The following is a 24822-nucleotide window of genomic DNA, read 5'->3' as shown; positions in this document are numbered from 1 at the left end:
CGCGGGGCCTCGGGGGCGGAGCCGAGCGGCGCTGAAGCGGCAAAAGGCCGCGTGGCCGGCGCGGGGGGAATGTAAACACTGCAGGCGGCGAGGGTTCCGGCTGAGTCAGGGGTCTGGCGGGGCGAGCGGGAGGACCTGCCGTCGGTCGGCCTGCCGCGCGCGCGTACTGACCCTCCTTGCACGTCCTCCCCGCCCCCGAGACGCAGGGTTCCGGGCCCTGAGTCGGGGCGGGGATGTGCCCAAGGTCACAGCGCCTGGTCGTTGGCCTACAGCGTGTGCCTCCGGCTGTCGCCGGCGTCTGGGGCGCCGGTGGAACAGTCGTTCCTGGAGGTACGTCCCCGCATCCATCGAAGCCATTCATTTAGCTAACAGCCCAACACCTTCACTGTATGGCCCCCGCCCCCAAACTCTTCACAACGTTGGGATTCCAGGCAGCCCCCTCTAGCTGAAAGCCGTTCCCCTGTGGCTCGCATCAGACCCGGGTTCAAATCTGCACTCCCTGCCCTGGCTAACTGGGCTCCACCTGAACTGGCCTTCACATCCTGACAGACTTCCCTGCAACCCCCTCTCCTCGGGTCTCACCTCGGGGCCTAGGGGTTGTGCCCTGCGAAGCCTCCTCAGGCTGCTCATCCTTTCCAAGAACTTCAGGTCTTCAGTGACCACTTAATCTGGGGCACCCCTCTCCCCAGGATTTCTCCACCTTTTTGCCAGGCTCTGTTTCCTCGACCGAGCTGCCACCAGGAAGGATCTTGCTCCTCCGTTTCCTTGTTTGGTGTCCCTCTCCCTACCTTGTGTGTCTTCACTGCTGTATCCCCCAGCTCTCGGTATAGTCCCTGGGGGGAGGGAGACACTTAAATCCTATTTTTGAATGGATTCTTGAAAAACGTACACCGACCAAGCCCTCTTGGACTTCAACAGGCTAGTGATACAGGTGTGGAACAATGGTCACTTGAAAGTACCTTCTGTATGTGCTAAACTTGCAGACAGCAGCATGTAGCCGAGGGCCCCCAGACACTCCCAAACCCCTCCTGATTTATCGGCTCAGTCTTGTCCCCTGCCCCACTAACATTACAGGCTTCCTGAAGGGACAGCCTGGATCTTATTGAAGAGGATGCCTTGTGTCATTCCCAGAGGCCCCTGCTAGCAGACCCTCCAGCGGCTCGGTGGTCAGCACTGCTGAGATAGCTCGCTCAGGTTGTCTTAGGTAGGCATGGAACCTAACCTGGATTCTGAACTCCCAGGCCTGTGTCCTTTCGGAATAACAATAAGAAGTATCATAAACAGTATTTCCAAAATGGCAGCTTTGGGCTAAATCCTTAAGACTTACCTCAGTTTAATTTAACAATAATCCTATCATGGTGATAGTATAATTGTCCTATTTCAGGGTTGGAAACTATCTACGTTTTAGGGTCATTATTAAGGGATTAAGTGAGATAATGCAGACTTAGTGCAGTGCTTGGCACATAATAAATGCTCAATACGTTTTATAGAATATAATAAACATTATATGTACGCACACACATATATAACAATGACAAACAAGACACAGTTTTCCTTAGTGGTGGTAGCAGCTCACACTCCCACCAGCAAAGAATGAGAGTTCTCATATACTAGCTGACATGTTCCCCGACAGTACAATGGATAAATAAATTTGGTATATTCATTTTGTGGAGTACCGCACAACAACAAAAAGGACAAACCACTGAAACGTGCAGCAATATGAATAAATCTCACAGACATAACGGTGAGCACAAGAAGCCAGACACAAAAAAGTATTAACATGGGATTCCATTTCATTGAAGTTTAAGAAAAGGCAGAACTATGGGGATGGTGGTCAGAACAGCAGTTACTTCCGGGGTGGAGTTAATAACTGGGAGGGGCCAGGGGAAACTTCTGCGTTTCACACATTTTGTATCTTGATCTGAATACGTGGTTGTGTACATAAAAATTCCTTGAGCTGTACACTTAGAACGAATGTGCTTTGTTGAGTGTGTATTTCAACAAAAAAATTGTTTTTCAAAAAAATTCTTTGAAACAAAATGAAGTAAGACTTTAATAATCCCTACCCACTTGGGAAGCTCTAGTTTGGAAGGGAGGCAGTTAGGTGGCTTGGTGGCTGTAGTACAGAGTGATTAGGTCTGGGGTGGGAAATTTCTGGGGGCTATAGCTTCACAGGGAGTGGTGGGCAGGAGAGGGCATCCAGCCTACTCTTGGATGCCAAGAAGGCTGCGTGGAGGAAGCATCATCTAGGCCAGAAGGATGAATGAGTTTGGCAGAGGCAACAGAAAAGATAAATCTGTGGAAACAGGCTGCACCAAATTACTGATGGCCACTTGCCTGGGGTAGCTCACCTTTGGCTGTTCGGGTTCATTTCATCATGTGCCTGCCTGCCTCAGGGTTAGAGTGTCCAAGCATTGGCCCAGCCTTGAGGGAGATACGGATCGAACTAGAAAACCAGCTGCTGGGTAGGGAGGGTATCACTTTCCCTTCACAATGAGGTTTTGGGAAAGTTCCTTAACCTCTAGGTACCTCAGTTTCCTCATGTGTAAAATGGGGGTGATTCTAATATCTAACCTCCACGGTTTCTGTGAGAAGTGACTGTACTAATACCTATAATGCATTTGCAATAGCATCTAGGACATAGTGTTCAACATGTATTATTATTTGTAAGGAGGTCTGGGGCATTTGCTTAGCTTCATACGTGGTAAGAACAGCAGCCAGGATAGAAGGATTAAGAAGTCAGTGGGAGTTGCCAGGGGCGAAATCCTTCCCAGATAAGATTCCTTAACCCAGGCCCCCCAGATAGCCCTCAGTGGCCGGGGAAACTGCCTGCTGACAGTGTTGGCCCATTGTGTGCACTTGGGCAGTGGGTACATAACACTTACCAGTTCCTTAAAAGCACCTATAGAAAGTTAAGGAGTGCTAGAAGACTTTGATCAGGAAAGGGGTGGTCTGTGAGTGGAGGTGGAGCTGGCTCTGGCCTCGCTCTCAGGCGAAGCTGGTTGGGCATCTGGGGCAGCTTGGCAGAGTCAGAGGAGGTGGGGGAGGGGCACCTTGTGAGGCTCCACACAGGAGTCCCAGAAGAGGCATCAAACTGGCTCCACCAGTGTGAGCTGTGAGGTGGGGGCCAGGCAGGAGGAGCAGAACCCAGTGCCAGGGAGCCTGGGTGTGGGAAGACCCTGGGAGCTTGGCTCCTATCCTCTCTCAGCAGTGGAAACCTGTCTGCACAGGCTTGCCTGGTGAGCTGAGTCCAGGGCCCCAATTCGTGCTCCCCAAGTTGTGGTTCACAGCAGTCTCACATTGCTGTGAACTCTAAGGCAGGAGACTGGTGAACCAATGGGTGGTCCCAGCCCTGGCCTGACCCTCTCTTACACTAGGGAGCAAGTCCAGTCACACTTCCTCAAACAGAAGGCTGTGATCCATTTAAAAATTCCAGTGGAAATTAAAATTGGCCTTTAAACTTAGTATCTGAGCAATGGTGGCAGCTGACATTTATGGATTCTGTGCTAAGCTCAGGGTTCCCAAGGACAGAGACTAATTTGAAGACACTTCAAGGAACAAGACTGTGGGATCAGGTTGGGGCGGGCGGAATGCATCAGTTCTGTGGCAATAAGACCCCGCTTCAGCATGGGCTAAGACACAGGAGTTCTTTGTTCTGCGTCCGACCAACATATTCCCAGCTTTCACTTAAATCTCCTCATTTTGGGTTTCTGAAGACAGACACAGCTGCAAGACACAGAGCAGGACCTTGGAGAGATAAGGCTCTGGCGTCTCCCTTCTGGGATATTTTCCTCCAAGCGCTATACTTTGCACTTTGATGGGGGAGGGATGCTTGGCCAATCAGAGAACCACATTCCTGCTCTTGTGATTGGTTACAGGGGTGGGCATGTGATCTGAGCTGGGCCAATGAAAATCCCCTGGAGTTGCTAAGCTGACCCTAAGTGGGTCTGGAAGAAGGAAGCCATCTTGCCACTCAGGGTGACCTTACTTACAGGGAAGTCCTGGAGTAGAGGGGAGCAAAGCCTGTGGTAAAGGGAGACAATCTAATGATTCATCGAGCTTCTGGGTCCAGTCAAGCCCAAGACCAGGTTACTAGGAACTTTCCAGATGCTGGTGCCAATGATTTCATGCATTTATTGAGCCAGTTGAGGTTGGGTTTCCTGTTACTGGCAACCACAAGAGTCGTGGGTGTCTTGAGTGAGTGAAAGGGCGGTGGGCTGTCAAGCTTCGTCCATGTATGCCCCCCACAGAGCCTCTCGGTGGTCCCCTAGACCCACCGGTCTTTCTCTGTAAGGCGTGTACATCCACCTTGGCATGACTTGGGGGCACCAGGCCTGGCTTTTAGTGTCAGTTCCACAGGAGTCCTGACATCCCTGGCAATATCCCTCAATCACTTACATCAGTCACATAGGAATCCACTTCTGAATTAGCCTGGCACCCTCGGGAACCCTACCTGCCGGACCCCATCAAGGGCTAGTGGGCCTGGTGCAACTGCCTTGACCCGGCCCTCCCAAGAACACCTCACATTCCCTGGGGGCAAGTAGATGTTAACAGAGCAGGACTCAGTCCAAACATGACTGAACAGAGGTCACACACTGATGCGGTGGCCCAACTATATTAGAAAAAAAATGGGATTCTGGGACATGTGAGGGTTTCTGACACTTGGAGCAATAGGGAGGTTTGGCAGACTCGGCCTCCCACAGGCAGCGGGCCTTTGGGTGGGAACAGCCTCGCCCTCTGTCCTTACTCCTTTAGGTATCCACCTGGCCGCTGTAGTTATCTGATCTTGAGGCCCCACCCAGGAATTCAGAGCTAAATAGTGGGGTGTTGGATGGAGGAGGGCCAGGATTAAATTTAAAACAAGAAGAAGAGAAGGAGGAAGGCACTAAGGAGGGGGTTGACTGGGAGCAGCCAATGCCTAAAGGCCTGAGCACTCCCCAGAGCCAGCACAGGGTCTGGACAGCAAGTTTTGCTGAATAAATAAGTGGGTGACGGATAGGGGCAAAGGTGAGAGGCACAGACAGTGTTTCCCAGATGGTGACAGGAAGCCGAGGAGGCTGGGTACGGGGAGTGGGGGCACATTCTTCTGCTGAGGCCCAGGTGCGGCTGGTATGGAGGTCACAGAGGGCTCCGGAGCAAGGAACCTCCAGGCTCGAGGCTGGGGCTTCCCCACCTCCCACCTTCTTTCTTGCTACATCTGAGAGCCTCTCTACCTTCAGTCTTTCACTACAGGTTATATTTCCTTTGTTTGAAAAGAAAAACCTGCTATCCCTACCCCAAGTGGAAAACCAACATCACCAGCCACAAAGTGAGGGGAAGCATCGAAGTGTTTACAACCACAGGCAAGAGGCAGGCGTGGCCCCGAGGCCTCATCTCTTTCTGTCTAAACAGGAAGAGGGGCACCTGGGCGGCTCCGATGGTTCAGCAAGGTTAAGCTTAAGCATCAGACTCTTGGTTTCAGCTCAGGTATCACTGTCCGTGAGTTCGAGCCCCATGTCGGGCTCCGTGTGGAGCCTGCTTGGGATTGTCTCTCTCTCCTTTCTCTCTGCCCCTCCCCCACTAGCATGCTCTGTCACTTTCTCTCTCTCTCTCAAATAAATAAAAAACAAAAAAACAGGAGGTGACGGTATGATTCCACTTATGAGGTACTAGGGCAGACAGGAAAGTAGGAGGGTGATTGCCTGGGCGGGGGAGAGGGGAACGGAGCGTTTTTAATGGGTACAGAGTTTCAGTGTTGGGAGATGAGAAAAAGTTCTGAGACTAGATAGTGGTAAAGGTTACAGAACAACATGGATATACATAATGCCCCTGAATTGTACTCTGAAAGATGGTTGAAATGCTAAATTTTATGTTATGTGTATTTTACCACAGTTTTTTAGAAGAGGATATAAACATTAGGGAGACGTCGGCCCTCTCAGCTTCAGCATGAGACTTTCTCCTTGATTCAGCAGAACACGTGAAAGAATTGGAAAGGGAATGACTCACTCCCTGTATGATGTGGATATGCTGTTATTTGAAATTAATATGCCGAACTGTGGTCTGAGTAAGAAAGGGGACAGATAATGAATGGGCAGAGGTGTGGGCAGGCCAGGGGAGGGACAGCCCCTCTGCCATGCGGGCGTTTGGCCCACGTCCTGCAGGAGGAGGCACTGGAGTGGATGTGGCAGGTGCCCTGGCCGCACTAAAGCGACAGGCGAGGGTCCCAGCTGCCGGTTCCATCTCCGTGTGAGGCACTCCACCTGGCGGCACCTCAGCTGCGTCCCCTGGTCCAGAGGCTGATAAGGAGTGTGTGTGCGAGGCTAGACTGAGATTTGGCACGGCAGAGTCCCGGGGTGGGCTCAGGCACGTGGTCTGGGGCTGTGGGTGACTGTCTTTCAGGGTCTCTTTCGTAGCTCTTAGGAGTCCCCTAGGTTCACTCCGATCAGTGGCAGGGGGTCAGTGAACTCAGTTCCAGGGGGACATTTGACCAACTCTCCTGCTTTCTCATCCTTCAGGATGCCAGACAAGAGGAATTGGTGATTTTACCGGTTTTCAGGGCCCATGAGTATTTGCATACAGTCCATGCTCATTAAGTGTCTGTTAAATGGTGACAGGGATGGATTCTGTTGTAAGAGTATGACGGTTGAAGCAGGCATCAAGCTAGAAGAGAAGAGCAGCCCATCCTGCATCACAAAACAGCAGGAGAAATGCAGGGAAGGAGGCACCTGGCAGCCCAGGTCCTCCTCCAGCTCAGCGTGAGGAGAGGCGCAGGGAGGGAAGAGTCACTGAAACACCTTTGCCAGAGTCACCAGTGCCCCCCATCTCACCAACTCCAAAAGGTACTTTTCAGAGCTCAGTTCATGGCGCTTTCAGGAGTGTTGGGCTTGGGGGCCCCCTCCCTGCTTGAGGACACCACCCCCCTCTCCTGGCGTCCCTCCTCCTCCCCGGGCACTCCTCCTCGGTACCCTTGCTCTTCTTCCTCCTCCCTACTTAAGAGAAGGAGTTCTTTTCCCAATGCTCCCTTTCTGCGTGGTCTTTTCTTTCCACCTTCTGCCCTCTTGACATCTCCACTCCCCATCTCCTGAGCCTCTCAGCATAAGACGCCCAGAAGTGGACTCTGGGTTTTCCCACCCTGTCTCACCTGCTCCTCCACCTGGTGCCCCCATCCCGTCACTTGCTCAAGCCCCAGACCTGGCAATCGTCGTTGATTTCTCCCTCTCTCTCATCCTCTGCACCACGTTCATTAGCAAGCCCCAGTGGCTCTCTGCCTCCCAAATGTTTCCATGCTGTCTCTTGTCCCCTTCTCTGTCCCATCCTGCAGGGAGCCACCGTCTGCTGCCTGGACAGCTGTACCAAGTCCTGAACTGCTTTCCCACTGTCACTGCCTCTTCCCCACCAGAATGCCTTTGTCACCAAAGAGCCAAGAGTCATCTCTTTTTCCTAAAAGAAAATGACTTCTGTGAATCCAATCAAACCTGCCCCTTCTGGAAGCCATTTGAGAGATTTGTGCTGATTGCAAAATAAGTCAGGTTGCACGAGTGCCAGCCCCTGCCTGACCTGGTGCTGCTGCAGCCCGCTGGTCCTGGGGTCCTGGGCCCGTACCCTCCTCTGCTCCAGCCTTTCTCTGATGCGCTGAAGGCTCGGCTTCTTTGGCATGTTTGCACCTGTTCTCTGCCACCCCCGCCCCCTTATCGGTGGTGGGCTCCCGCTTTGGCAGCCCCTCCTGGAGGAGGCCTTGCTGGCCACAGTGTCTACTGTCTTCTCTCGGTCTCAAGGCTCGCCTTTTGCTGGTTTTCTCTCAGCATCCTGTTTTGTTTTTATTTTTTAATTAGAAAAATTTCAAACATACACACAAGTAGAGGGAGGATAGTACAATGAGCCCTCACACGCTTATCCTGTAGAGTCTCATATTTGCTTTATCAAGCTGTGGCCTTTTTTCTTCTTCACGGGAAGTATTTTAAGGCGAATTCCAAACATTGTCGTTTCACTTTTACGTGCCTGAGTCTCATTTCACTTTTTACACATGTCTAAAATATTTGGCCATTTTCTTACATAACCACAATGCCAGAAAGGCACTTAAGAAAATGAACAATTTTTGGTAGTATTTTTTTTAAGTTTATTTTGAGAGAGAGAGGGAGAGGGAGAGCAAACGTGTGCAAACGTGCACAGGCCAGGGAGGGGCAGAGAGAGAGGGAGAGAGAAGCCCAAGCAGGCTCCATGCTGTCAGCGCAGAGTCCGACACGAGGCTCGATCTCGAGCTGGAAGATCATGACCTGAACCAAAACCAAGAGTTGGATGCTTAACTGAGCCACCCAGGCGCCCCCGTGGAACCATGGTACTCAGTCAACAATCAAATTTTCCAGTTACCTCCAGTGGGTCTTTTAACCGTCGGGGTGAATGACCATCCAAACAGGATGCACACACTGTGTCTGCTTACTGTGTCCTCTGCTCTTCACTCCAGAAGCCTCTTCTAGTCCACACTTGCTGCAGAAGCCGGTCAGTCTCCTGCAGAGTCACTCCGCTTTTTGGATTTGTCTCTTCTGCTTCTCCTAGAGTCATTGGCCCCGTTCCTTTCTCCCCTGTGCTCCTTGTACATGGAAGCCAGCTCTCCTAGCCCATGAAATTTACGTCCGGAGGTGATGCTGTGTGCGATGCTGTGCGCTAATAGGCCGTCCCCTCCAGAGGCCCAAGGGCCTGGCCGTCCACTCTCACGATGCTGAGATTGATCAGCGGCAGCCTCCTCCTTCCGTAGTGCCATTCCCCATCAGCCCTCACCCAGTAGTTTCATCCAGTAATTATTTCCTGAATCAGTTATTTGATTAGAGTTTGCATAATGATAGTTTTCTGTTTCCTTCATTTCTTCCAAATTAGAGGCACACATACCCAGGGGGGTGCACGTGGGGGCAGCCACCCTGATGCAGGCAATAGGAAGGAGGCATTGTTCATAAAGAGCTTGACTAAAAGTCCTCTGCCTGTATCATTCTCACAGCCTTGCCATTCTAGACCATTCCATGAGGAATACCGGTGCTCTTCACCCCCGCCGCCACGCACCACTGTTCAGAGTCTACATGTGGAGTCTTCTGTAAAGAAATTTTTCATATCAATTAGAGCTATTGGGTTTCCTGAAACACAGTTCATATGGTGGCATAAATGCCTAATTCTGTCTTTTTAATTAAGCCCCGTATTTTTATTCTTCATTGCGCTTGAGACATTTTGTAATTGCAAAATTCGTTTCCTTTTTTAGGGTCCGTTTTCCTTCAGAAGGCAGCTGCCTGAAGGCACATTCGAGGCCCTCGGTACTCAGACATCCAAGTGAAGGATTCACGATGGAGGCCAGGAGGGGTGAGCAGGCAGTGTTGGGGGAGGGGGAGAGCAAGGAGAGGGTTCAGAGGCTGGAGACAGAGTGGCACATCCTGGAAGTGACTTTGTCAGGTGTGTCTGGGACTGAGCATGAGATGGGAAGAGGGAAGTGCTCAGGGTGAGGAAGGCTCAGGAACAGGATCCCAGAGGAGCACCCTCTGTGCAGTCTTCATGAGGGGCTGGACTCCATCCTGGGAGCCATGGGCCTAAGGTCTCTGTGCCCACCCCCGCCCTGCCCGTGACCTCCAGGATAGAGCCCACTCCTCCACAGGAGGCAAACGTAACACTGGAGACTTGGCCACGGTCTACGGCACCACCCGCCTCCTCCCTCCCTCTCTAATTGCTCTGTTTTCCTTCTACTTCACAAGTGGGTTGGCTAGTAACACCAAAGTCTGTTTTATATACATATAGATAGTTAGCAAACACAAAATGTGTGGTAAGCTATGTTCCATCTTTATGTTATTAACACACAAAAGCAAGAAAGCTCCAAGTTAGAGCATCTGCAATTTAGCCCAGTGTGCAGCGAGCCATATGGCGAAAACATGGAACGGAAGGCAGCAGAAGCGCCTCGTCCCTGCCTTCCTCTGAAGAGCCCGTCCCCTCCCCCCAGCAAGCCAGGACCACGGGCTCCTCCCACCCTGCCTGTCCCTCCGAGGCCAGCCAGCTTCTGTCCATCCATTCGTTCATTCCTCAAATATTGACTGAATTCCTGTCCTGTGCCAAGAACTGTTCCCTTGCCAGGGGTAGGGGAACCAAGATGGGCAGGAGTCTGTCCTCGGGGCAGGAGAGCTGGTCAGGACATAAATACATAAACCACACGAGAAAGATAAGATGGCTGCCACCAGTTACGAGAGTCCTGATGAGGTAACTGGGTGATGTGGTAGTGCGTGGAGCAGAGGCACATCCCGTAGGATAAGGAGGGCCTTTCTCAGGAGTAGACGTGAGAGCTCAGCTCTGAAGCATGAGAACATCCAGCAAGAATTGCTATGGGGAAAGTATCCCAGGCAGAGGGGACAATATGTGCAAAGGCCCTGAGGTGGGGGACAAGTGTGGTGTTTTAGTGGAATTGCACGCAGGCTGGAGTGCAGTCAGGGCTGAAGTACAGTGAGTACAAGAAAACTGAGAGAGAGCGGCGGGAGGATCTTACAGGCTTATAGGGAGTATGAGTTGTACTCTAGTGCTCCAGTGCTTAGAGGCCGTTGAAGGGTTTGAAGTAGGAAAGTGACTCATCGGATTTACGTGTTTAAAGATCACTCTGCTACAGGGGAGAGTGTGGATGGGGGAGCAGGTATACCCTGGGGTCTTAGGAGACCAGCGGCCCAAGCCAGGCAAGATGGCAGCTTGGCCAAAGTTGGGGCAAGAGGTCACAAGGGTCAGATGTGTTTGCAAACTGAGTGTGAGAGGGCTTCCCACTGCCTGCTGAGAGTGCAGATCTGTGGCCTTGGGCCCATGATGGCCGACAAGGACTGGGGCAGTGTAGATGGGCAGAGACGTGAAAACACAGCTTCCTTGTTCTCTGCAGGTGACATGTCCCATCTGCGTCATTCCCCATGCAAGTCCTAGTTTTCTTTCCATCCCCTCACTCCCGTGGTCATAAGCATAGTGACACGTCACCATCATTCTTCTGCCAGCTGGAAGTCTGGGGAGAGGAAGTCACTGCCTAAGACCACACAGTGACAAGGGTAACCTGTAGAGGACAGGACCCTTCTCCGTAGACTGCAGGAAGCCTTGGGGGTTACCCAGCCCTTTCCAAAGTCCATCTGACCACCCTGCATTCCGGCTGGTAGAGGAAGGGTGACCCTGCTTTTACCAGCAAGGACACACATTCACGCATAGCCCAAAGCAGTCGGGCTTTCCACCTTAGTTGTGACAGTGCCTGTTACCTTCTCCAAGAATAGAAGTAAACTGCACATTGCTGCTCGGGTTCTCCGGAAGCAGACTTCAGTATGTGAGGCATGTAGGGAGGGCCCTAGAAACTAGCCCCTGAGGACAGATTAGAGCAGAAGCAGGAACAGGCAGAGGCCCCGGAGCTGAAGGGGCCCAGCCCACTGAGCTGCCCTGAGTTGGGCCCAGGCGGCTGGGTTTTTCTATCTCTGCCTCCGTCAGCCATCGCGTGGCAGCATGCGGCCCTGGCAAGGTGGCCCTCCATCGCTGAGGCAATCCTGGAAGACTGGCAGCTGCATCTCAGCAGCCCGGGCGATAGCACCTTCTTCAGGGGTCTTGGGAGGCGCATCACCTTGTCCGTCACAGTCCGTCACACTAACTCAGGCGCAACCGATTTATTGACCAGCATTGGGGTTATGCTAAAGTGACCTCTTCCTTTCCTAAAGCAGGAGTAGCCAAAGGCCCAAGACCAGGAGCTGACAGGTCTGAGATTTGGTAGGAGCTCCATTTATTTGCCACCAGTGAAAGGGGCAAAGACAATGCCCTTTTTCCTCCATCAAGACAGGCCACTATTAGCCCTGGGTTAATCCAATTCCGTTCTTTAATGTTCTTTAGAAACATGAACTGAGCGTCTTTCCAGGCTCAGGCTGCGATGAGCAGAGAATCCCTGGCAGCCCTGCCCTTGTGGAGCCCACAGGCTCGCAGGACAGGGAGACACCGATCAAATGACCACCCTGGGGACCGCATCATGAATACTCGTAATGGCAAACATTTCCTGTACATCTCAGCAAGTATGGGGTCTAATGCACATACCATCCTCAACCACCTGATGCTGGTCTAGTGTTAGCCTCACTTCAGACCAGGACACAGCCATAGAGAAGTCACAGCAGCCCTCAAGGTCACCAGCAAGGACACAGTGGAGTGTCCATATGTGCTCTGAAAGCAGGAACATCTCTGGAAAGTGACCTAGACTGGGGAAGAGGTAGGAGGGAGAAGGTCAAGAACGGCCCCCCTTAAGGAGTAGATGGCTGAGCTGAGGGGAGATGAGAAGGGATGACAGAGAATAGGGCATTCAAGCAGAAGGACAGGCATGGAAGAGGCCCCGGATTGCTGAGACCAGGGCCCATTAGAGGAACTTGGGATGCGGTCTGCAGTGAGCACTTCTTTCTTCATCCTAAGAGCCACAGAGCCCTCAGAGCTGCGTCGTGGAGACTTCTCAAGCTGTCACGTGGAGAATGGGCTTCTGGGGACCCAGGCGCTGGAGGCTGCCGCGATCATCAGGAGAGGCGAATGGCAGGGCCTGGCAGGAAGCGGCTGGATTCAGTGCTGTTTGGAATAAGATCAACTTGGCTTGGGGGGATTTGCAGTGGGGAGCAAGGGTCCAGCCAGCGTCCAGATACCCAGACTTTCTGGCCAGAACTGGGCTGTAATGAGACCCCTCACTAGAGAGGAGGTCTTGGGCAGAAATACCAAGTCAAAAGTGACATTTAAACATTTTTTTGGATGTCCAACATCAAAACATTGAAGGAGTAGTCGTATAGTGAATACCCGTTAACTTCCATCTAGAATAACCTCTTGTTAATACCTTACTACATTTGCTTATCCTTTCCACACGTGCACATGCACGCACGCACACATGCATGCATGAACACACACATTTTTTGCTGTGCAATTACAAACATCATGACACTTCACCCCTACACATTTCTATTTGTATCCTTTACACTCTTCTCAATAAATGGGGTAGCATTTTCATTTTCACGTCCAAGAACATTAACAATTATCCCATAATGCCATTTGATATCTCATCCTTGTCAAATTTCCTCATTGTCCCGGATTTTTGTTTTCAGTCAGGATCCAGTCAAAGTCCCGCCCTGCTTGTGGATGTTGGGTCCGCTCTGTGGTCTCCATCTGAATAGAACAGCCCCCACCTCCGCCCCTTCTTCCCATGACTTTGCCTCTTTGACAAGCCTACAAGTTGTCTTGTAGGACACTGTCCACTCTAGACTTGTCGGATGGTTGTAATTCTTTTGCTGCTGCTTCTTTAAACTTCATTGAGATATAATTCCCACAACATAGTTTGCCCATTTAAAGTGAACCATTGAGTGTTCCCAGATATGTGTGGCCATTATCATTGTTGCTTCTATAACATTTTCATCAGCTCAAAAAGAAACCCATTTACTATTACCCTCCTAAGCCTCTCTCCCCAGCCCGAAGCAACCATTAATCTACTTTCCTACTCTGACTTTTAATAGAATGGAATCATGTAATATGCTGTTTTTGATAACTGGCTTCTTTCACTTAGCATAATGTTTTCAAAGTGTGTTTATGTGGTCACATCACTTTTTATGACTGAATAGTATTCCCCTGAATGGATATACTACATTTTGTCTATCCATTTGTCCACTGATGGAATTTGGGCTGTTTCCACATCTTGATTAGTACGAATATGCCAGTATAAACATTTGAGTACAAGTTTTTGTGGGGGTATATATTTTGGTTTTTCTTGGGTATATACCTACGAATTGAATTGCTGGTTAATTTTATGTTTAATTATTTGAGAGACTGCCAGACTGCTTCTCAAAGCCACTGAATCATTTTTTTATTAAAAAATTTTTTTAATGTTTACTTTTGAGAGACAGACAGACAGACAGAGTGTGACCAGGGGAAGGAGACACAGAATCCAAAGCAGGCTCTAGGCTCCAAGTTGTCAGCACAGAGCCCAGTTAGGGGCTTGAACTCACAAACCATGAAGTCATGACCTATGCCGAAGTCAGATGCTTAACGGACTGAGCCACCCAGGCGCCCTGCAGCTGAATCATTTTCTATTCCTATCTGCAGCATGTGAGGCTTCTGACTTTACACCCTGACCTGTGCTTGTTGTTATCCGACTTTTTGATGAAGTCTTTCTAGGGTTCCAGAGCACTCTCTGGTCCTTGCTTGCCCTTCAGGCACCTCTTCCCATCTACCTGTCCAGTGCCTGGTCTGGTGACAAGTCCAGTGGCACATTCTGGGCAGTGACTGTTGACAGATCTGAGGACCCAAGGGAGTGAGGAACCTGGGTGGGCCCTGCCTGCCCTGGGCCAAACAGAGTTGCAAGCTTCCTGCCTGGGCATGTTTAGCCCTGGACGTATATGCCCCTGCTCCACATGCCCATGGCCCCCAGCCTCCTGATGTGCCTCCCTCCAGCCACTTTATCCTAGCACTGCTTTTATTTTCTTCCTAGCATTTAGCTTGGTTGTTATTCTCCTTTGTGTTTACTTATTATCTCTCTCCCAACTCCCCATACCTATGACTTGTCAGCTCTACCAGAACAAATTTCAGTACTGACCATATCCTAGTACTGGGCACAGCCCCCCACACCAAAGGGTCCCAATAAATATTCACTAAGTGAATGAACTCCAGATCACTCTGAGAGGGCATTTGACCTCCCTTTGGGAAGAATTGCCATAGTTCCCAGGTTCAAGGGGCTGCTCCCAAACTGGGGGAAGTTCCAATATGATTGGTGATCCTCTCCTCCTGGTGACTGCTGTCTACTCCAAGCCTTTGGGTGGCAGAGGCTGTTCCAGAGAAACAAGAAATGACTCATTCCAGGTTGGGCATCTCAAGACCCAATTCTCAGCAAAACCACTAATAATGACAAAGCAGAAGAATTTGCAGTTGTCAGTGGGGAGGGTGAGCTTTCTCAGTCCATTCCATCCTTTTTGCGGAACTCCTAGGTTGTTCACGGGCATCCCTAACCTCACCATCCTGTCTGGGCAGACTGGGGCCTTGCCTTCTCTTTTGCATCTCATCTCACTGCTCTGCCCTCTTTATTTTCTCCCCTTTCTCCTATCATCTTCCCCGTCCACTACATAGCAGGTGGCATGTGATATGTGCATAGCAAGCTATCTGCTGGCTAATTCCACTTACAACATTTTCCTTTTATTGGGAAAGAGAAGGAGATGTAATCCTCAAACCCTTCCCCATCATTTTCTTCTAGCCCCAAGGTTTCTGATGCAGAGTAGCTTGACACATAGGTGTCTATATGCTCCTTCTACTTCATTTGGTTCATCTATCCATCCATTAACCAATCCATCCACCGATCCTTCTATCTGTACATCCATCCATCTACTCATTCATCTATCCATCCATCCATCCATCTCCATCTGTCTGCCCACTCATCCATCTACTCATGCATCCATTCATCCAGTCACCCATCCTTTCATCCACCCTTCATTTATCCATCCGTCCATCTACCCATCTTCCATTAATCCATCCATTTATCCACCCTTTATCAATCTCTCCTTCAATCCATCTTCCTTCTGTTCATTCATTCATCCATTCATCTGTTTCCATCCGTCTACCCACTCATTCATCTATCCAACCATCCATCCATCCATCCATCCATCCATCAATCCATCTGTTTGTCCATCCATCCATCCATTTGTCCATCCATCTGTCTGTCCATCTATGTGTCCACTACCCATCCATCCATGGACTGGCCTGGATGAGTATGACTGGGTGGTGGGTGAAGGTGTAAGATAAATGCACCCACAGATGTAATGTAAAGTGGGGACTACAAACTCAGGTGCTGGCAGGAAGAGAAGCCAGTCATGATACCTGTAGTGGTATGGAACCTCTCAACCCACCAGGCTGATATCACAAAATATATCTCCCTCTGCCTGCTAATGGTCTGCTGGCTTCCAGTCTGTGAATCTTATCTGGAGCTGCTAGCAAGAATGTAGCTGAGGGGGAGACCCCATGTAGTTGGGGGCAGGCACAAGGAGACTAAGCAAGGCTTCCAAGAAGAGGGGACATTTGAACTTGGCCTGAAAGCTAAGTTAGAGTCTATAAGCCCAGAACTTATGGAAGGGGTCTTGCAAGGAGAGGGAGTGGCCTGCTGCCATCCCACTTCCTGGCCAATGTGTGGTTTTCGTGTGCTCAGGGACAGCCTGTTTACTGTTCCCCTTCTTTCCCCATCCTTCAACTCAAGAGTATGGGATAGCAATTTCCCATTGATCCTGTTGCCTCTCTCTAGTGCCCAGTGGGACTATGAAGGAGACACACACTTGCACATGTGTGTGCACATGGATGTGAACTCCTGGAACAGGGACCTTATCTGTTTTATTCACTGCTGCAGCCCGGAACCTAGACTAGGTGCTCAGTAAGTATTTGTTGGATGAAAAAATGAAAGGAGAGTGATACATATTGAATGGATGGATGGATGGATGGGTGGATGGATGGATGGATGGGATAGATTAGCAGGGTTTCAAAATGGTCCAGGTTGGGAGGATTGTCCCAGCTCAGACCATGATCAGGAAAGTGAGGGCAGAAATCAGCTTATTTTGCATTTCATTCTTTTTAAAGTAATTAATTTTTAATTACAGAAGCATGCACGAATACACCTCATCATAATAAGAGTAATACTAACATTGCAGACAATGCTAACATCTCCCTTTCTCATCTCAGAGGTGGACATGGTTGACGGTGTGGAGTGCTCCCGTCCACAGCCTTCTGTGCACATCTCACACGTTTATACGTGCACATGTCTGTTGTGTGTGGATGTACCCAAAGTATATGGCATCGTTTTGTAAGATTAAAAAAAAAGTGGAATTGCATTGCATGTGTTGTTTCCTTCTTGCTTTATTTTAAACTTACTTTCTTTTCCCAGAATAACATTTCCTGGAGCTTCCTCTATACAGGAGCACATCTCATTCTTTTTTCTTGCTGCTGTTGTAGCCAGAGGTTCCATAGCTTATTTAACCTGTCAATTTAGGATGTTCTGAAATGTGTGTTCCCACAGAGAGAGCTTCAGTGAGTGTTTCTGGAACCAGCCTCTCGTGTCTCTGTATCATTGCCAGGTCACAGATTGGCAAAACTACCCCTTTCCCGAGGATCCCGGGGGAAAGAAGTCCCCTCCCTGCCTACAACGTGCCTGTTGTCTGAGCCTCGGTGTAGTGAGGCCCCAAAAAAACCGGCCCTGGATATCCTGGAGCCTGGACAGTGGGAAGGCCCACTCCCAGAGGAGGAGTCCTCTGACCAGGCCTTAAGTCAGCCTGGAGGTACTCCCCCTGTACCCGCGATGCACCAGGCCCAGGGCGAGGAGCACAGCATGTTGGTGGTGGCCTCATTCCTGCCCCATGGGGCTCCCAGTCCATGTGTTTGCGTCAGTCCCGGGCTGGAGGCCTGAGGCAAAGACCGGGTAGCATGGCCACCAACAGGGTCCTGAAATGAGTGGCTTCTATAGGAGCACAGAGGCCAGAGACATGAGGGTGTCGATGATCGCCTGGCCCCCTCCCGCATGGCATCTCTGCAGCGTGATGGCCAGCTCTCATGTCCTCACCCCTGCATGGCCCAGAGGCAGCCCGGCTTGGCCCTTCACGCCTCCACTGTCCCCTGCCTCTCCTCTCATCCAGCGCTGGAAAGCATCTCTAATTCCGGTGGGCACCACTGTTTGCAGCTCCTCCGGCAAACTCGGCACAGGTGCCAACTGTTAGTTCCCTCTCCCAGCTTCCATTTCCGCAGCTCAGCACCTGCAAAGCCCCCCATCAGAGTCATGCCAACAAGAGGGGGCTGCGGCTGTGTGTGTGCGTGCCCGTGTGTGAGCCCACGTGCCCGGCTGCTGGTGCCTGCGGGAAGCCACGAGGGAAATTTCCAGCACAAAGACCGTATGCCTGAGAGCGAGGGGAATTGCTCAGCAAACTTCAGAAGCGATCAAAATGTCCTTTCCATAAAGTCCCGGCTTAAAAAATGTTAGCAGGTGCGTATACAATAGCGAGTCAGTTGGGATGGATTACTATAGAATACCATTTCCGCTCATTCCAGATTATGAATTCAGGGCATAATTTTCTGTAAATTGTCATTCTTGTCTGGTAAGGAAAGCTAATTTTTTCCTCATATGGAAAAAAAAACCCACCACTATCCTGGGCCATTGCTCTTTGGAAAAGGGGTTTGCTGCAGCCCCCTCCTCCCTTGGAGACCCCCAGGATGGGCTGGAGTTGTCTCCCAGAGGGGCCGTGGCCAGAGGCATTGCAGGAGGCATTGCACTCCCGGGGTGATCGGAACTGCCATGGGTTGCTGAGATGGCTGTGCGGACAGAAGAAAGACCCCTGCCTGTGGACACTGGGACTTCTCTGGAAGGAGGGTGGAGTGAGGGCCGGCTGCTCTCTGGATGTGTGTGATGAAGACGAGGTGCAGGTGACCAGGAGAAGGGGATGTGGGGTTCACCAGCCACGCATGCATGCATTCACTCATTTATTCATTCATTCATCCAACAAAGGTTTACTGAGTGCCCAATATAGAGGGCCCCTCTTCCATGCCCTGTGGCCACAGCGATGCCAAGATGTTCTGTTCCCGTGGGGGAGAAACAGACACAATCAACAAGTACTAAGACAAGCAGCCATTGCTGCTGCAAAGGAAGGAAATCAGAGTGACTGGAAGGCCAAGTCAGAGAAGGCCCCAGGGGAGGGGACTGTGGGGCTCAGCAGCATGAAGAGAAGGACCCAGGCAGCAAAGGCGAGTGGTCTTCCCACTGGGCTAAGCCACTGTGAGCATGAGGCCAGGAGGTAGAGCAAGCCAGGCTTGTTCCAGAGGAGAGAATGGGCCAGCAAGACTGGAGGCCAGGGAGGAGGGGGCAGCGGAGAGGCTGGGCAGGGGCTGAGGACAATCCAAGTGCATGGGGACCGGATAGTTTTGAGGGAGGGAGAGACGTGACTGGTTTTTGTTAGAAGCCTCCTGAGGCTGCCAGGTTGAGAACTGCCAGCAGAGGTGCCATGGTAGGAGAGGGACCTTCTGGCGGGGAGAGCCACAGGCCCCTCACTGGACTTTGGGCCCCTGGCCTCGGCTCCCAAGGCACCCTCAGGGGGGGTGTGGGTGGCTCTGTGCCAGCTGCCACTTCTCCTAGTGGAACACAAGGTAGGACAGTCCTCCTGGGTAAAGTTGCTTGCCTCACTGTGATGACCGGACTTTCCTCAAGGCTGAGGAAAACAGGCTTAATCTAGTGTGGACCCGTAGTTGTCAAGGTTCATTCAAATGAAAATGACAAAAAGCTGAGTCAACAGGCTCAAGTGAAACTTGAAATAACATCAACTTATTACTAGCCCTTGCTGTCAAAAACTTCAGGGACTTCAGGCATAGCTGGATCCAGGAGCTTCAACAGTATTAACAGAAAGCTTTCTTGCTTTGTCCCTGCTTTCCCCTACATTGGTCCATTCTCAGGCAGAAGGTCCCCAAGTGGTGGCAGAGATGCTGTTGGCACTTTGAGACTTAACCTCCTGCTGGCGGAGGAAAGGCCTTTGCTCAAATGAGATTCATTGTGGGAGTCCCAGAGACAAATCAGACAGAGAGGTGTGCTCTGGCTGAGGTTGGAGATGTCCCGTCTGCTCACTGTCCTCTTCCCTTCAGACTTGGCAGTAGCCTCTAACAGAGTCCTGGAGACCACACCTGCAGTGTCTGCCTCCCCCAGCCCTCTACCTGTCCATTCTGGCTCCCTCTGCTCATGACCCTGCAGTGAGGGCCTGGCCAGAGTGGCTTCTGGGCTTTGCACATACACCCTGCCTGGGGGACTGGCCCTGGAAACATGACGTGCTCCTGCCCCATTGGGCACCAAGATTCTGTCAGGGCCCTCACACTCCTATAGTAGAGGAGGTTTGATATGGGGAAGTTCACTTTATCCACCCATCCTAGTCCCTGTCCTACTTCTGCCCTCAAGCTGCCAAGAAGCCACTGTGCTCTCTTGAGTCAGACCAGTTTACTCATCAAGAATGCAGGCTCTGGGACAGACGACCCGAGTTGGTAGCTATGTGACTTTGGATAGGCTCCTTAACCTTTCTGTGCCTCTGTATCCTCATCAGTGAAGACTAACAGAAGTAACTGAGAGGTATCTGGCACAGAGCAGGTGCTCCAAACACATTAGCTACGATCATCATCATGAGTCATATTGGTCTGAGGTTTGGCTGCAGCTGATGGAAACTGATTCCAGAGGTCTCAAACAACAAGGCACCCCTGGAGAAATCGGACCTCCTGAAAGGACAGTCCTCTCCTCATTGTATCTCTTGCTTAAGACTCCCGAGACCTGGGGGCTCAGTCGGTTAAGTGTCTGACTCTTGATTTCAGCTCAGGTCATGATCTTTTGGTTTTTGGGTTTGAGCCCCACATCTTGAGATTCTCTCTCCTTCGCTCTCTGCCTCTCCCCTGCTCTCTCTCACACCCCTCCCCTTTCAAAATAAGTAAATAAATAAACTAAAAAAAAAAGACTCCCAGCACTGAGAGCAGGCACGTGATCAGTGATGTCACACTCAGGCCCCTGCTGTCTGGGTCCACCAGGTGGGTGGAATTAGGTCTCAGCTCACTCTGATCTCCATGCTGGGAAGGGTTAGCAAGAGGCAGGCAAAGAGGACTGACTCCTTGCTGAGACTGTACCCCTGAGGAAATTCCCCCAGAAGGGGCGGCTTTCAGAAACAAGGGAGATGCTGGAAACGCAGCCCCACACATGTACAGTCTGGCTTGGCTGTTCGGTCTAAATGTCATTGTGTTGTCCACGGCTCAGCTCCGGCCGGCACTGATGTGAACTGCAGAGAGTGTGGATGGGGAAGCCTGGCGCTCTGGGTCCTCCGGGGGCCTGCTCTGACAGTCTCGTCTGTAAAACACAGGGATCAGGCCAGGCCTTTGGGTCAGTGAGGTTGTCTGAAATCCTGGAGTTCAGTCCACCTCCTGGCCCTTCTGCTGAGCTCCAGGCTCCAGGGCTCAGCAGCACTTCCTTGGCACTTGGTGAAGCACACCTAGAACATGGAGATTCTGGGGGGATGGCACTTAGGCTGACCTTTGGTATACTGCCTTCTTTCTGGCCACACGACGAAAACGAGACCCCTCGCTCATCAGCTGCCATCATGCGGTGGGGGGCCCACACCATGTGCTCCGAACATAATTGGAAAAGGCACGAGGGACAGTGAAGGTGCTATTACTATTATTATTGACCATAAAATACTCAACAAATGATGGCAGATCTGCGGGCAAGGAGGAGTCTTCCTTCCTGGGGAGAGATTTGAGGGCTGGTTTAAGATTCTTCTGGAACCGCGAGCCCCAGCGGAGGGAGCAGGCTGTGTGGAGGCCTTGAGGAGCAGAGCTGTTGGGGCTGAGAAGTCTTTGATTACCTACATCTGCTTTTATGGAAACTTCTGGGAGGCACGGAGGGGAGAGGGAAGTATAAACAGCGTCGAGTCAGCGGCCTCCTTGCCAGACTGTTGATGGGGAATCGCCCGTGAAGGCCTGGCCTTCGATCTGCGTCAGGAGTTATTAAATGATACGAGCGCGGAGAGCGGATGGGGCCACAGGAGAGGAATCAGGGCTTTATGCCCCTCGGTTCTGTGCAGCAAAAGAAACTAACCCCGTTAAGTGTGAATTAATTGGCTTTAGTAATTGGCGCATGGCGCTGCCTCTGGCCTCCTGGCGGGCTGGCGGGGGAGGGGGGTGTGGGGGAGGGGAGGGACTTGTCCAAGGCGCGGGAGCCATATGGCCCGCAAGCGGCATGGGAGTCCACGCAGGCCCAAGCCTCTGATGAGCTGCTTCCTGCTGCTCCGCACCAGGCGGCTTGGAGGGGCGCTCACTGCGGCTGGGCATGCAGGTGAGTCTGCAGCCACACAGAGCTGCCCGCCTGGTGCTCGGCTTCTTCCCCGTCTGCTGGGGGCCGCCGTCCTTGTTCTTACTGGCATCTCGTTGCTGCAGGAGGCTGGGTCCTAGTCAGGGCTGCAGGAGACACACACACACACACACACACACAACTCCCTACACTGTTCAGCTCCAGAGAGGCCATCTCAGGCAAGCGGATGGGATCTGTCCAGTGTAGTCCTGATACTCTAGTCATGGCTGTTATACATAGTTGTGCATGTTGTGCACTATACAATCTGGCCTGTGCTGCATTCCATTTACCATGCCATGCATCCTGGGTTGTACTCCTTCAGGGAGACCCCTTTTCCAAAGGGCATCATGCCAGCTATCAGAGACATGCTCTGGTATTCTGGCCCGGCCATACTCCCCACACAGCAGCCACACTCTGTGACAGCCCCTGCCCAGCACCCACCACACCCCTTTCAGTGATGCTCCTTGTGTCTCTGCACACTGGAGTAGTTTCTTTGAAGCCCGTGCAAGTGGCACTTCCCTCCAAGCTGTTTCTGTTGCATTTTCCTGTTGCTCCCTGCCTTCCTTCTGGAGAGAGTACCTCATGGGGCGCCTGGGTGTCTGACTTCGGCTCAGGTCATGATCTCACAGTTTGTGAGTTGAGCCCATATCGGGCTCTGTACTGACAGCTCAGAGCCTGGAGCCTGCTTTGGATTCTGTTTCTTCCTCTCTCTCTCTCTGCCCCTCCCATGCTCATGCTCTGTCTCTCTCTGTCTCTCAATAATAAATCAACGTTAAAAAAATTTAAAAGAAAAAGGAAGAGTGCTTCTTCCACAACCTCACCCCTGCTCACACACTTGCTATTTTGGGGGAGCTGCTCCTCCCTCACTCCAGTCCTGCGGGTCTGGCAGAGGCCACGACCACCTTCCTCGCCCGCACCTGATCCCTGCGGCAGTTAGTGGCCCCAGGTGGGCGCACGACATGAGCCAGGCTATTCTGAACCTGTACCTGGAAAGAGAGATTTGGTCCTTTTGTGGGTGGTAAGGATGTAAGAGCCTCCAGGGGCCTTGCTTCCTTCCCTCGTGGAGGAGGCCGGCCTTGGAGGGTTGACAGAAATGCAGACAGGCACTCTGGTCCCTCAGGCTGCGCCCTGAAAATCTCTCCTCTGCTGAGGGCCTGTCACCGGACACCAACGGGGTTAAGCGTTGCCTGTGTGAGGATGGTGGGCAGCCCAGGATCCTGAGAGGGGCGTGCAGGGAAGGCGGGTCAAAGGTGTAGCAGAGCCCCTGCTCTCCCACCCGGACAGCCTGCTGTGCTCCGCCTCCCCCCCTTCCCCTTCAGATGGGCACAGACAAAAACAAACCATTGAAAAGAGCGCATGGAATCTTCTAGAGAATTCCAGGGCTGTTGTCAGCCCTTCTCAGCCATGTATCCAAGGGCCCGGCTGGAGCAGGCGTGTGGGCAGAGCCTCTGGGCTGTGGACGTGTAAAACTTGTCCATGGAGTTGTGGGTCTGACCCCCATGCTTCCAACACGGAACCCCTTGGGGTCAGCGGGACCTCAACCTCTCTGTTCTCTGATCTGTTTTCCAGGAGGGAGTGGCAGGAGCAGTGCTCTGGGCCCCGTAGATATTGGTGATGCCCGCCCTGTAGGTGTCCAGGGAATGGCCTGGAAGCCTGAGGTGCCGAGAGGCTCAGGCCTCGAGAGCCGGACCGAGGTGGGGTCAAGTGACGGTTTGGCCACTTGTGTGAGCTCATGCAAATCACTTACCTCTTGCAGCCTCAGGGTCCCTCTGACAATCGGGCTCAGTCAGGAGGAAGAAACTACTGTGGGAGACTGCCAGCCCCTCATGCACGCCGTCCTCTCCTTCGGGAGGCAGGCGCTGTTCTTGCGGCTCTTGGCCAGGTCCCCGCCAGATGCACCCTCCACTTGTCCAACAAAAATGCCTCAAGCCGGAGAGGTGGCAGCCTGAGGTGCTGGCCAGACAGCCCCTCCTGCGGGAAGCCCTCGGGGGGCACCCGCCCCTCACCTAGGAGCCACAGGAGGACAAGGGGACATCTGCCCTCCCTGCTTCTGCACTGGGAGGCAGCCCCCAGCGACACCCCGCCCCCGCCCTGTGCAGGCAGAATTAGATGCAGCCTGCGGAAATTATAGGCTGAGCAATATGTTGAAAAGTGTCCAATTGTGTCTACAATGTAGCAGATGTCTGCAATGCCTCACGCAGAAGTAGTGTCAGAACTTTGCTCTGTGGCAGCGGGAGCCTGTGAGGAGTCCCATGTGTTTCAAAAGCCTGCAAACCAGAGGGCTTCCCACCAGACACCCAGACACCCGCTCTCCCGCTGCAGAGTCTTGGCACCTCAGAGCCTAAAGGGCTCTCTCCCGAACTGACCATCCTCCACCAGACTCAGAGCTCTTAGAATAAAATCCAATTCCCTTCCAGGGTGCCGGCTGCCCCTCCCTCCTGTTCCCCTGAACTGATCCTATACTCCAGCCATGCCAAACTTCTGCCCTCCAGGACCTGCCACACTCATCTCTACCGAAGGGTCTTCGCATTTGCTGTTTCCTGTTGGGAGAGCTGTCTCCCAGGCATTGACATGACCGTGTCTCTCTCCCTGTAAGAGCCCTTCCTGGCCTTACCCCAGTCACTCTGTTGTCTGCTCTTTGTTTTCATCAGCTCACTTTTTTCCCACCTGCTTCCCCTGCTTTATTTGGGTACTGGCCACCTGTATCCTTGCAGCCAGACGTGGCCTCTGTGACAGCAGGGGCTGAGTGTTCCCTCAGACCCCCAGCTGAGTAGCTGTCCCCTGAGTGGAGGGGGACCAAGCTTCCGCCGCTCCCACCCTCAGACAGGGACATGTCTCTGGCATCTCTCAAGGGGCAGCCTGCATCTTCTACAGATTTATCCCTGTACCACCTGCGTGCTGACTCTTGGTAGAACCCATGGCATTGTTCAGCAGCTCTGATCTGAGCAGGAGCAGCTTCTCTCTGCCCCTACAACCAGCTG

Source organism: Suricata suricatta, chromosome 16 (assembly GCF_006229205.1).
Source record: "Suricata suricatta isolate VVHF042 chromosome 16, meerkat_22Aug2017_6uvM2_HiC, whole genome shotgun sequence".
In the NCBI taxonomy this organism is placed as follows: Eukaryota; Metazoa; Chordata; class Mammalia; order Carnivora; family Herpestidae; genus Suricata; species Suricata suricatta.
This window is presented reverse-complemented; position numbering follows the sequence as displayed.